At 36.0% G+C, this 10,333-nt stretch overlaps 1 pseudogene; it reads left to right on the top strand.

Moving 5' to 3' along the window:
* The first annotated feature begins 2,693 nt into the window (after positions 1 to 2,693).
* Positions 2,694 to 3,663, top strand: LOC112824066 (CBY1-interacting BAR domain-containing protein 1 pseudogene; annotated as a pseudogene).
* The last annotated feature ends 6,670 nt before the right edge of the window (positions 3,664 to 10,333 follow it).

Genomic DNA, 10,333 nt, shown 5'->3' with positions numbered 1-10,333 from the left:
GTCGGTTAAGCGTCCAACTCTTGATTTTGGCTCAGGTCATGATTTCAGGGTCATGAGATGGAACCCCATGTTGGTGTCCATATTGGGTGTGGAGCCTGCTTGAGATCTTCTCTCGTGATCTCCCTCTGCCCCTCCTCCCCAAGCTCATGCTCTCTCTCTTTAAAATAAATAAATAAAATTAAAAAGTATTAATCCTTTATTTTTTATTTTTCTATACTGTAATTTTAATTATTTTTGCTATTTTAATATTTATTGAGATATAACTGACATAACATATTTCATAAGTTTTAGGTATACAACACATTGGTTTAATTTTTTTATTTTTTTATAAAGTTTTAATTTAAATTCTAATTAGTTAACATATAGTGTAATATTAATTTCAGGTGAACAATATAGTGATTCAACACTTCCATACAATACCTGATGCTCATCAAAAGTGCACTCCTTAATCCCCATCACCTATTTGACCTACCCCTTCACCCCCTGCCCTCTGGTAACCATCAGTTTGTTCTCTATAGTTAAGAGTCTGTTTCTTTGTATGTCTCTCTCTTTTTTGCCTATGTTCATGTGTTCTGTTTCTTAAATTCCACATATGAGTGAAATCATATGGCATTTGTCTTTCTCTGACTAACTTAATTTTGCTTAGCATAATACTCTCCAGCTCCATCTATATTGTTGCAAATGGCAAGATTTCATTCTTTTTATGGTTGAGTAATATTCTCTTATATATGTATACCACATCTTCTTTATCCATTCATCTATTGATGGACACTTGGGCTGTTTCCATAAATTGGCTATTGTAAATAATGCTGCTATAAACATTGGGGTGTGTGTATCCTTTTAAAGTAGTATTTTTGTATTCTTTGGGTAAATACCTCATAGCGCAATTGCTGGACTGTAGGGTAGTTCTATTTTTTAACTTTTTGAGAAACCTCCATACTGTTTCCAGAGTGGCTACACCAGTTTTCATTCCCACCAACAGTGCAAGAGGGTTCCCCTTCTTCCTCATCCTTGCCAACACCTGTAGTTTCTTGTGTTGTTGATTTTAGCCATTCTGACAGGTATGAGGTGATATCTCATTGTGGTTTTGGTTTGTATTTCTCTGATGTAGAATGTTCCCCTGCTTGTGCTCTCTCTTTCTTTCTGACACATAAATAAATAAAATCTTTAAAAAATTTTTGTTGTTGTTGTTATCAACATAAGATTTTCAACCCATGCATATATGGTCAATTAATTTATGACAAAGGAGCCAAGAATACACAATGGGGAAAGGAGAACCTCTTCAATAAATGATGTTGAGAAAACTGGACGGCCACATGCAAAATAATGAAACTGGACCACTACACTGTGCAAAAAATCAACTCAAAATGGATTAAAGATTTGAATGTAAGAACTGAAACCATAAAACTCCTGGAAGATAACATAGGTAGTAAATTCCATGATTTTGGTCTTGGCAATGCTTTCTTGGATCTGGCACCAAAAACAAAGACAGGGGCACCTGGGTGGCTCAGTTGGTTAAGTGTCTGACTTGATTTCAGCTCAAGTCATGCTACTAGGGTCATGAGATCAAGCCCCATATTGGGTTCCATACTAACCTCAGTGTCTGCTTGAGATTTTCCCTCTTCCTCTACCTTTGCCCCTCCCCTGGCTCACACTTTCCACATAAGTAAATAAGTAAATAAGTAAATAAATAAATAAATAAATAAATAAATAAATACAAATAAATCTTTTTAAAAAGGCAAAGGCAACAAAAGAAAAAATAAACAAGTGGGATAACATCAAACTAAAAAGCTTCTGCACAATGAAGGAAATCATCAACAAAATTAAAAGGCAACCTACCAAAGGTGAGAAAATATTTGCTATTAATAGATCTGATAAGGTGTTAATATCCAAAATATATGAAGAAGTCATACAGCTCAATAGCAGAAAGAGAAGAAAACAGATCTGATTTAAAAATGGGCAGAGGCTGGACCAGGTTGCATTCTTACCAACACTGTAAGAGGGTTCTCCTTTCTCTGCATTCTCACCAACATTTGTCATTTCCTGACTTGTTAATTTTAGCCTTTCTGACTGGTATGAGGTGGTATCTCATTGTGGTTTTGATTTGTATTTCCCTGATGCCAATTGATGTTGAGCATTTTTTCATGTGTCTGTTGGCCATTTATATGTCTTCTTTGGAGAAATGTCTGTTCATATCTTCTGCCCATTTCTTGACTGGATTATTTGTCTTTTGGGTGTTGAGTTTAATAAACAGTATGGAGGTTCCTCAAGAAGTTGAAAATGGAGCTACCCTATGACCCAGCAATTGCACTACTAGGTATTTACCCCAAAGATACAAATGTAGTGATCAAAGGGGCACTTGCACCCCAATGTATATAACAGCAATGTCAACAATAGCCATACTGTGGAAAGAGCCCACATGTCCGTGGACAGATGAATGGATAAAGAAGATGTGTTTTATATATATAATAAAATGCTACTCAGCCATCAAAAAGGATGAAATCTTACCATTTACATCAACGTGAATGGAACTGGAGGGTATTGAGCGAAATAAGTCAATCAGAGAAAATCAATTATATGGTTTCACTCATATGTGGACTATAAGAAACAGTGCGGAGGGGGCGCATGCTCCGCGGCCTCCGAGCGGAGGTTGTTGGGCTGGGATCAGGGTCCCCGGCCGTGCGCAAGGCAAGATGTTGAAGCGCAGCATGGAAAACCGGGACGCTCAAACCAGACAACTGCAAGATGCTGTCACAAATGTGGAGAAGCATTTCTGAGAGCTGTGCCAAATCTTTGCTGCTTTTCTTTGCAGAAAACTGCCAGACTGCGAGACAAAGCAGGCCTACTGGTGAATGAAATCAATGTGTATGCCCCTACAGAGACCCCAAATTTAAAGCAGGGCCTGAAAAACTTTGCTGATGAGTTTGCCAAACTTCAGGATTATCGACAAGCAGAGGTTGAAAGACTTGAAGCCAAAGTAGTTGAACCTTTGAAAGCTTATGGAACCATTGTAAAAATGAAATGAGATGACCTCAAACAACATTAACAGCAAGGAATCAAGAAGCTAAACAGTTAACTCAGTTAGAAAGAACACGTCAGCGAAACCCATCAGATCGACATGTTATTTCACAGGCAGAAACTGAATTGCAGAGAGCTACAATGGATGCTACCTGAACAACTCGTCATCTGGAGGAAACTACTGACAATTTTGAAAAGCAGAATATAAAGGATATAAAGACTATATTTTCAGAATTTATCACTATTGAAATGTTATTTCATGGCAAAGCTTTACAGGTCTACACTGCTGCCTACCAAAACATACAAAAGATTGATGAAGAAGATTTGGAGGTTTTCCGAAATTCTCTGTATCCACCAGATTATGTATCCCGTTTAGATATCGTAAGAGCAAATTCAAAGTCGCCTCTTCAAAGATCACTCTCAGCTAAGTGTATATCTGGAACAGGACAGGTATCTACCTGTCGACTAAGAAAGGATCAACAGGCAGAAGATGATGATGAAGAGGATGAAGACTTAGATGTTACCAAAGAAGAAAATTAATATTCTTAAGTAAACTTCACCTTTCAGTTTTCATTTTAAATCACTTGGAATCCAGAATTACTACACTGTAAAACTTTATACTGGCTTCATACACGTTAAACCTCAAAATGAGATCCTACTGGAAATGAAAAAATTAAATTTGTGCTGACCAAAAATGAAGGTTTTAAAAAATATTACACACCAGTCATTTCAACATCCTATCCAACAGTATGTGATTTTTGTATAGGTTCCATTTAAAAAAATTATGTATTTCAAAAGTATTTCATATTAATGCACTATACATAGTTGTGATTGCAGTATAAGTAGATGACAAAAAAATGAGATCTAACAATTTGACTTGCTTCTTTTGCTTTCATTGCCAAAAAAGGGTCTTTAGTCATTCTGATTAAATACAAATTCTATTCCATAAAGCCTTAATAAAAAAGACAAGGGTTTTTTTTTTCCTTTCCTTTTTTTCACTTTTACTACAACCTTAAGTTTCATTGTTTGATAATTTACTTTTCAACAAGAGTGTTATGACTTCTGATTAAAGGTAATGGGACACTAGGGTATCAGTGTCTTAAATTTTAGATTAAAATTTAGCATAAATTTTAGATTCAGAAAGAAAGCTACATTCAGCCTGATTCTGGTTTTAAAATGAAAATGATTATCATACTAAGGAATTATACATGAAACTACAACTTCTGTAAAGCTGTAATTTGGTGGAATGTTGCCTAAGAAAACATCATGGAAAACCAAAAACCATTAAAAGTATAAAAATTTTACCAAACCACCATCTAATTAATGAAAGAGGATATAGTTACTTTTATTCCTGAAAATAATCAATTTAATCAGAGTCTTTCAGTACGTCCATTTGTTTCTTTGGATGGGGATTGTACTTTTGATATTTCATGGATACCAGTCAGGCATATAAAAATTATGAAATTTATAAAATCATTTGGGATAACCACAAAAAACAATTATTCATAACAGACAAATAAAGACTTTCTAGAAAGAAAAAAAAGAAACAGTGCAGAGGGTCATAAGGGAAGGGAGGGAAATCTGAATGGGAAGAAATCAGAGAGGAAGACAAACCATGAGAGACTCTTAACTGTAGGAAACAAACTGAGGGTTGCTGGAGGGGAGTTGGGTGGGGGGATGGGATAACTGGGTGATGGGCATTAAGGAGGGCACATGATGTGATGAACACTGGGTGTTACATGCAACTGATGAATAACTGAACACTACATCTGAACTAATGATGTACTATATGTTAGCTATTTAAATCTAAATAAAAAAATAAATGTGTGCTGGATAGGCAAAGTATTAAAAAAATGGGCAGAGGATCTGAGTAGACATTTTTACAAAGAAGACATGGATGGCCAACAGATACATGAAAATGTGCTCAACATGACTAATCTTCAAGGAAATGCAAATCAAAACCACAATGAGATATCACTTCACAGCTGTTAGAATGACTATTATCAAAAAGACAAAAATAACAAGTGCTGGTGAGGATGTAGAGAAAAGGGAACCCTTGTGTACTGTTGGTGGAAATGCAAAATTGGTGCAGTCATTATGTAAAACAATATAGAGGCTCTTCAAAAAAATTAAAAAGAATTACCATATGATCCAGCAATTCCACTTCTGGGTATTTATCCAAAGGAAATGAAAACACTAACTTGAAAAGACATATGCACCCCCATGTTCACTGCAGCATTATTTAAAATAGCCAAGATATGGAAATAAACCTAGTGTCCATTGATGGATGAATGGATAGATAGATAGATAGATAGCCAATGGATATATATATGTGTGTGTGTACATATATGTATATATATACATATATATATATACACACAATGGAATGTTATTCAGCCATAAAAAGGAAATTTTCCCATTTGCAATGATATGGATGGACCTTGAGTAAATTATGGTAACTGAGGTAAGTCAGACAGAGAAAGACAAAACCATTAATCTCACTTACATGTGGAATCTAAATGAACAAATAAACAAACAAAAACTAAGCTCATAGTATTAAGGAGGGCATATGTGGTGTTGAGCACTGAGTGTTACATGCAACTAGTGAATTGTTGAATACTACTTCAAAAACTAATGATGACTATATGTCGGCTAATTGAACATAATAATAATTTTTTTTAAAAAAGCCAATGCATTTTGATTTATAAGAGCCAAGTATGATTAATAAATAAAAATAAAATGTTCCTGGAAAAAAAAACCCAAAAAAAAAAAAAAAAAAAAAAAAAACAAGCTCATAGATACAGAGAACAGATTGGTGGTTACTAGAGGTGGGGGTGGGTGAAATGTGTGTAAGTGGTCAAAGGGTACAAAGTTTTCAGTTATAAGATAAATAAGTCCTGGAGATGTGATGTACAGCATGGTGACTATAGTTAACAATACTGTATTGTATATTTGAAAGTTGCTAAGAGAGATCTTAAAAGTTCTTATCACAGGAAAAAAATTGTAACTATGTGGTGATGGATGCTAGTTATATTTATTGTGGTAATCATTTCACAATATATACAAATGTCAAATCGTTATGTTGTATACATGAAACTAATATAATGCTATATGTGTATTATATTTCAAAAATAAAAGATTTTCACTGTCCGGGGGTGCCTGTGTGGCTCAGTCCTGGGATCGAGCCCCGCATCAGGCTCCCTGCTCGGCGGGAAGCCTGCTTCTTCCTCTCCCACTCCCCCTGCTTGTGTTCCCTCTCTCACTGTCTCTCTCTCTGTGTCAGAAAATAAATTAAATCTTAAAAAAAAAAGATTTTCACTGTCCATATTTATTTTCTGGCCATTATGATTATTTATTTCATTTTCTGATTTTTACTAAAAACAATTTTGTTACCTAGAGGAGAAATATGTTAATAAAATGACCCAATTCTTGTGTCAAATACACTAATTCACCACTGCTTATAGTAATAACAATTTAATATTTTAAGAATGAGGTTAAGGGGCACCTGGGTGGCTCAGTCGGTTAAGCATCTCCCTTTGTCTCAGGTCCTGGGACTGAGCCCCATATCGGGCTCCCTGCTCAACGAAGAGCCTCTTTCTCCCTCTCCTACCCACTCGTGCTCTCTCGCTTTCTCTGTCGCTATCTCTCTCTCTCAAATAAATAAGTAAAATCTTAAAAAAAAAAGAATGAGATTGAGAATGTTCTCCTTTCTTGAACACTCCATATCTCTATATATGGCACTTAAGTTTTTATATTTTACTGAATCATTCACCAATTTGTATATCTTACAAAATTACAAATTGTCTTATCTCTCCAAATAGACTAAATTCCATGAGGGCAGTTCATGTACTAGGAAATCAATCAATAAATATAAGTGTAAAAAATATTCTCACTGCATCCCAACTAGACTAAAAACTGAATTTGATTTTGAAATGGAAAAAGATTAGGCACTGAAATGTAATTATTCCAAATTTAGATGTTCATGTTCTGAGGTAACACCATTCTTAATTAGAAAAAAAATATAATAATGGCATTCTCCTCCTCTGTAGCAGATGTCTTTGGTACTACCCATATCACATACCCACAGCCCATCTCTGACGTTAGCCATATCTACGAGGTCATCCCAAATCACTTCACATTTCCCTTGTCCTATTCAAATATTTTCCTATATTCTTCCCTAGGGCCCTCTCCAGACATCATGAGAGCTTGCTTAGCCCATTTGACAAGCACAACACAGATGAGTGGGGGGATTTAACCTCTTCTGGGGCAACTTGTAATTGATAGGATGTGGGGTTCATGGATAAAATGCTCCAGCTTCTTTAAAGTGGATTACAAAAACTCAACATGCCCTTATATTTCCTCCTTCCCTATTTCACTTTATTTGTTCCCTCCCTGCTGGTTCCTGGGATGACCTCCTAAATAAACTACCTGCCTCCTAAATAAACGGCCTGCATCCAAGACCATGTCTATGACTCTGCTTTCAGAGAAACACAAATTGAAAATATATTCAACCACTATATTCCAATAACCTTACAGATTTTGCAGTTCTGTGAAAAGGGCAAGCTCTTTCTTGCCTCAGGGTTTTTGTACATGCTATTCCTTCTACTTTTTGTGCAATTTTCCCACCTCATCAGTCAGGTATCAACTTAAATATCACTTCATGAGGAAACCTTTCCTGACTCCATAAAGCAGCTTAGATGGCCCCTTGTTTAATGCTTTTATCAACCAGTACTTTTCTTTAGTGAGTCTTATTATAACTGTACTTGAATATTTATTTGGATAATTTTATGTTTAAAGTTGGTTTTCTGAGTCAGGCTGTAAGCTCCATGAGATCAGGGATGATGTCTGTTCATAGTAGTAGGCTCAGCATCTAGTAAAAAGTCTGGAATCCTGTGAGTAGTCAACAAATATGTACTTAGTGCCTATCATTGGTTGAGCACTTTTCCAGACTCTAGGAATAAAGAAGAAACCAGACAAAAATTCTACCCTTGTTCTATGAGGGAGAACCAAGACGAAAACCAAAATATACAAATAAAATCTGTGGTATGCTAGAAGATGGTAAGTGCTCTGAGGAAAACAGCAAAGGAAAAGGAAGTATTGAGGGAGTTGCAATTTTAAATAGGGTGATCATAGAGGGAATCGATAGGTAAAATTTGAGAAAACATCTAAAAGGTATAAGCCATATTGCTATCTGGGTTAAGAGTGTTCTGAAGCTTTCCCAGGCAGAGGGAAAATAAGTGAAAAGGCCCTCAGGAAAGAGCATGTCTGTCATGGGCATATTCAGAGAACAGTAATGAAGCAAATATTGTAGAATTAGCAGAGCAAGTGAGGGGAAAATAGAGATGACATCAGAGGTACTGGGGTATAGTGAGGCAGATAATGTATGATCTTGGAGACTACTGTCAGGACCCTTACTTTTACCCTGAGTGAGATGAGAAGAAGCCATTAAAGCTTTGAGCAGAGAAATAAAATGATCTGACTTCTATTTTAAAACTATGACTGTGGCTGCTATGTTGAGAAGTAGGACAAAGACAAGGATAGAAACAGAGAGACCAGTTAGGATGCTGTTGCAATAATCTAGGCAGGAGAGATAACTTGAACCAGAATGGTAGCAGTGGAGATAGTGATAAACAGTAAAATTTTGAATATGTTTTAAAGAAAGAGCCAGTACAATTTGCCTCAAAGGTTTTAAGTTTAAACAAATAGAACGGAGATTGGAAAAACTGTAAGAAAAATAAGTTTGGGAGTGAGATGTAAAATATGAGACTCCTATTATATATCCAAATAGATATGATGAGTAGGCAATTGAATATACAGAAGTTTGGAGTTCAGAGAAGACTTCGCTGGAGTTATAAATTTGGAAATTGTCCACACATTGATGATATTAAAGCCATTAGACTGGATGAAATACCTGAAAGTGTAAGGTTAGATGGAATAAAGAGGAAGTAAAATGTTTGAGCCCTGGGACTTCCAAATATTTAGAGGTCAGAGAAATTAAGAGAAACCAGCAATGGGAACTGAAAAGATGTCACACAGAAACCAGGAGAGTGTGGAGGGAGCTATGGAGGTTCTCTTATGATTGCTTCAATTTCTATTTTTTAAATTTTTTTAAGAGATCAAAGCTGAGTAAGATCTCTTTCTTCCTTTTTTTAAAGATTTTATTTATTAATTTGTCAGAAACAGAACAAGCAGAGGGAGTGGCAGGCAAAGGGAAAAGCTGGCTCCCCGCTGAGCAGGGAGCCCGAAGTGGGACTTGATCCTAGGACCCTGGGATCATGACCTGAGCTGAAGGCAGACGCTTAACCGACTGAGCCACCCAAGTGTCCCTGATTGCTTCAAATTTTAAAGTAAAATAGGAAGTAAAATTATTAGAAGAAAGTGTTAAAGAGGGAGGAGGAATAGGAGATCTGAGGAAACAGGTAGAAATAGTTTTCTAGGAGAATGGAAGAGTAAAAACTGCAGGTAATATGATTTCTGAGCACCATCAAGGTTATTGATTCCTGATTATGAATTTAAAATAAGAATAATCAGTATAGTTGTATGGTTTTTCTCCAGTCACATTTAGCATGGTGAGTGTAATAAAAAGGTATAAAGAGAGTTGAATTTAATAAGTTTTGTCACAGGAATATGACAAAATGAGAGAGAAGCAAGTGGGTTGAAGATGTGTGGAAAGGAAGAATTGTAATCATTGGCCATGGAATTTAAATTAGGTAAGAAAAGTGTGAGATTGTGAGATCATAAGTGGATGAAGGATAATTAAAAGGTCACAGAAACAATAAATTATAAGTCTCAGGAGGCTTTAAGACTTATTAGAGTTACTACCCTAGAGGGAGTGAGTGGAAAGACAAATGATGGTTGGAGAGTAGGATGCTTGGAATTGAGATTATAGGAAGATTATAGTTACAGGTAAGACAAGGTCTAGAGTACTATTATGGTAGTGAGTGGTAGAGGTAGGTTGGAAAAGGAGTCAGGTAATGAAATATACATAGTCTAATGGAAATACAGTTTCAGGTAAGAGGGATGACCTATGTGACCTGGGCTTGTTATAACAACTGATACAAACAGGGACAAATGGCATCACAAGATTGTTTCTCATGGTCCCGAGGAAGAAGTTTGTGGTAAAGTAGTGAATATTGCAAGAGGGAAGAAATCCTGCCAAAGGCTGAGAGTTTTGTGCCACACCTCAAATTCTGGCAGAGGTATTAAAATATTCAGAGGGTCCCTGAATAACAAAATTTAACAATTATTGAATGTCAAGGCACTGAACTCAGAATAAATGTAAGAAAATTTTGTGCCCAACTTACTGAAGTTTGAC

Source organism: Callorhinus ursinus, unplaced genomic scaffold (assembly GCF_003265705.2).
Source record: "Callorhinus ursinus isolate GAN/ISIS: 27379988/994484 unplaced genomic scaffold, GSC_fseal_2.0 scaffold9, whole genome shotgun sequence".
In the NCBI taxonomy this organism is placed as follows: Eukaryota; Metazoa; Chordata; class Mammalia; order Carnivora; family Otariidae; genus Callorhinus; species Callorhinus ursinus.
The sequence above is the reverse complement of the archived record's forward strand: the minus strand, read 5'-3'. Positions and strand labels throughout refer to the sequence as shown.